This window comes from Pristis pectinata, chromosome 20 (assembly GCF_009764475.1).
Source record: "Pristis pectinata isolate sPriPec2 chromosome 20, sPriPec2.1.pri, whole genome shotgun sequence".
Taxonomy (NCBI): Eukaryota; Metazoa; Chordata; class Chondrichthyes; order Rhinopristiformes; family Pristidae; genus Pristis; species Pristis pectinata.
In genome coordinates this window covers 42,721,042-42,724,906 of record NC_067424.1, presented here as the reverse complement: position 1 = coordinate 42,724,906, position 3,865 = coordinate 42,721,042, and the positions used below count along the sequence as shown (strand labels likewise).

At 49.2% G+C, this 3,865-nt stretch overlaps 1 non-coding gene across 1 annotated transcript; it reads right to left on the bottom strand.

Moving 5' to 3' along the window:
- Positions 1-3,540: 3,540 nt before the first annotated feature.
- trnag-gcc (transfer RNA glycine (anticodon GCC)) lies at positions 3,541-3,611 on the bottom strand. The gene has a single exon. It is a non-coding gene; the product is annotated as a tRNA-Gly (tRNA).
- Between the last annotated feature and the right edge of the window lie 254 nt (positions 3,612-3,865).

The following is a 3,865-nucleotide window of genomic DNA, read 5'->3' as shown; positions in this document are numbered from 1 at the left end:
GCGTCCCCCTCCTGTGTTTTGGAGGTCCAGGACTCTGATTTGTCTCTCATCCTGAACAGAAAAGGAGTGTTTGTAGGAGAGTTAACAATGCCCTCGCCATTATTCTGAATTGTATGTACGCGAATCGCTCAACTCGTTAACTATCTGAGCTCATTTCTCGGATAGTTGTTCATATAGTCTGAAGGTGATTCGGTCCGACTGACTGTAATGCAGTTTCTATTGCAGCCGAGTGCAGATTTCCTGACATGCGCACCACCTGCTTTTTATCGTCGTCGCACACTGCTGTGGGCAACTGTTCGGCCCCATGATTCGACTCACAGGCTCTGCTCGGCAGCGTCTTCTGCAACGTGCTTGCAAGCCTACCATGACTCGCTCGTCAACTCTTTACTAGCCTCATTGACGAATGCGCTGGTGTTGCTTTCAATTGCGCCTCACTTGTGAATTCCATGACACTTTCCCAATTTCCACCCTGCCCTCAAATTCAGCTGGACTATCGCTGACGCTTCACTTTATCTGGGTCTGTCGCCATCTCCGGAAGCAAACTAGTCACTGGTTGCCCCTAAAATGACAACATCCTGCAACTTCCATTACACTTCCCATCCGTCCTTTCCGGATGCTGAACCACTCTGTTTTCTCCTTCGCATCTGCTCTAAAGGTCATGTTTTCCATTCTCGGTCTTCTGAAATGCCCTTCTCAACGAAACGTGGCTTCCCCTCATCCTCGTCGATACGCCCTCTCTTTCCCCCAGGTGCTCCAAACCCCTCACGAGAATAGCGTTCCCTAAGTCCGGTATGATCCGCATCTCGAATTTCAAGCTTCGCCATTTCTGATAATGAAACGGGATCCCACGAACAATCGCATCTTTCAACCCTTCCCACCACGCCGTTTGGATTTCCTGCAGAGATCATTCCGCATATCCCTACATCACCTGAAACTGGAGGAGGTGGAACATTGTGCAGCACCTCCTCCCTCGCCTCCATCCAGGGACAATTCTTCACTTCAAGACTTGATCCAGGGCCTTTACCTGCTGAGTTCTGCCATTCGTTTAATTTGCTTTGATTTAACCCTGTCTTGTCTCAACAGATGCTGCTGCCTTCTCTCCATCTGTTCCTGAACTGGCGGCCGGGACAGCACTGATAAGTAACAGGGCCAAGGAGGGTATTGTGGCTTTCTGAAAACGGAAAGCGAATGTCAGGGCGGGCTCCCATGACAGATCCCTGGAACGGTAGCTGTGCTTTGGATAATAAACTGCTTTTATCCCCGAGGCCCGTTTTTCAATGGCTCTTTATTCACCTCCATTTCGCTATTATTTCTCGATGTTAATTGGGTTACTCAGTGTTTTGAATAGTTGGAAGCGTCGGCCAGCTGACGCCAACAACACCCCGTTCTAGTCTGACTGCAATTCCAGCTAGCGCCCGCCTCCTGTGCTTTAAGACTCCAGGGCTCTGATTTGTCTCGCATCCCTGAATCGAACAGACAAAGTTTGTAGAAGATTTAACAATGCCCTCGCCATTATTTTATGCAGGGATCCCGACATGCACACATCCCGCTCCATCTCGTCGCCGCACACGGCTGTGGGCAACTGCTCGGCCCCATGATTCGACTCACAGGCTCTGCTCGACAGCGTCTTCTGCAACATGATTCGCAATGTTTAACGATGGCAAAATGCTGTGAACAATGAGTCGGCCGCGCAGCATATGCAGAAAGAGAAACTGGCTGAATATTTAAGTTGGAAGACCCCGAAGGGTTTTGAACTGCTTTCTCCAGCATTTCTCACTTTCAGATTTCAAGCGGTTACTACTTTCATTCTCCCGTGTGCATAGCGGAGAGGTTGGAGTGTTTTTTGGAACAGGGGAGGGTTTGAGGGAACTTCAGTCCTTATTTAAATCATGTAACTCCATATATAGAATTGGATCTCCTCCTTTGGGAAGGATCAAGGAACAGCGACACAAGGGAAACGAAAGACAATTTTTTTAAAGCAGAAAAGGGGTCCTTAACAGATATGCTGGAAGTGGCGCCAATGTAGTCAGTCAGTGGCAAGAGCTGGATAGTTACTGAAAAGAGAACACGCCTGCTTGCGGGGAACTGGCCAGATTTTTCGTTCTTTGCACTGGTGTGGTCGCTTCCTTCGGAAAAGCTTCCTTCCATTTGGGAACAACTGTGTCAAGGTGAGTGAGTCCCCTTGTGGCACGGGTAATGCTGAAGCTGGTAGAGGTATTGTTCTCCGAGCCCCGATTTGCGGCAGTGCAGTTCACCAGTCCCTTCTCAGGGGAAATTAGGAAAGGGCAAACTAACGCTGGCTCAGCCTACGCAGCCCGGCTCCTGGAATAGATTTGAAGAAGGCGCCCCAGTGCGCTGCAGGTAGATGTGAAGAAACTCTGCACTGTGGGCGGGGTTAGTTCTGAGCGAAAGTGGTGTCGTTCAGATGAAACAAGATCACGATCCGTTTCGACAGGGTTAATGTGTTCTTTCCATTTGCGAGCGGTTCGAGAGCCAGCGGCAGTTTGGTGCGCATTCAAGGAGGCGAATTGGCGAACAGATTTCTCACATGGACCAGGGTTGGTTTGAAGTATTTTGCCTGCACAGGCGATGGACATAGAATTACTCAGCATTTCCATTGATGTGCTGAGCTGTGTCCACAGGACTATGTAGTTTGTTTTTGTGACACGGGCAGATGAGTTGCCGTAGTAATCCGTGATGCATCCGGACAGAATGCTTTCTATGGTGCATCAATAAAAAATGGTGAGAGTCGAAGGGGACGGAGCAAATTAATTTAGCCTCCTGAGGAGGTCGAGGCACTGATGAACTTTTATGGCCATGGGATCTACGTGGTTGGCCCAGGACAGGACAGTCTATTAGTGAGATTCAATGCGAGGTCATTGAAGCTCTCAACCCTCTGGTCCTCAGCACCATTGATGTAAAGAGTGGTGCGGGCACGACTTCCCTCGCTGAAGTCAATGAACAGGTATCTTGTTTTGGTGACATTGAGGGAAAGGTTGTTGTCATGCCACCATGACATTCGATTCTCTATATCCTTCCTGTCCTCCGATTAATCGTTAATGGAGATTCGGCCCACTCCGCTGGTATCATAGGCAGACTTGTTGATGAAGTTAGATCAGAATATCGCCACGCAGTCGCATGCCATGGGGCGCAGAGTAGCTGTCTGAGGATGCAACCTTGTGGTGCAGCGGTGTAAAGGGCAATCGTGGCGGAGATGTTTCTCTCTATCCTTACTGATTGCGATCTTTTGGTCAGGAAGTTAAGGATCCATTTGCAAAGGAACCTGTTGAGTCCCAGTTCCAGGCCTTTGGAAATGACTTTCTTGGAATTGCAATATTGAACGAGGAGCTGAAGTCAATAAATAGTCGCCCGGCGCAAGTGTATTGTTATTCAGATGCTCAAGAGATAATTGTAGGACGAGGGAGCTGCTGTCGGTCGTGGACATGTTCCTACATTAGGCGATTCGCAATGGGGCGAGGTTGCATGGGCGGCTGGAGTCGATGAGTGCCGCAACCGAACTCTCGAAGAAAAAGGTGTGTTTGCATTGGCCGGGAATCGAATCCGGGCCTCCCGCGTGGCAGGCGAGAATTCTTCCACTGAACCACCAATGCAAGTGACAGTTGACGTCCACGTCGTCTCCATGAAGAGCACTGCAGTCACCAAACTACTTATTGAGTTCTTCAGGAATGTGAATCTTTGTGTGGCGAGACTTCTCTTCGGAAAATCATTGTTGATTTTTCCTTAACGCACCTTGACCAACTCAGTGCAGAGTATTCCCGCCGCTCGGATGTTTTCAATAACTTCCTCATCTGTAACCTGAGAGTTAGAGGCCTGTCATTGCCTGACCTCCCCTTCTGCTCTTCTT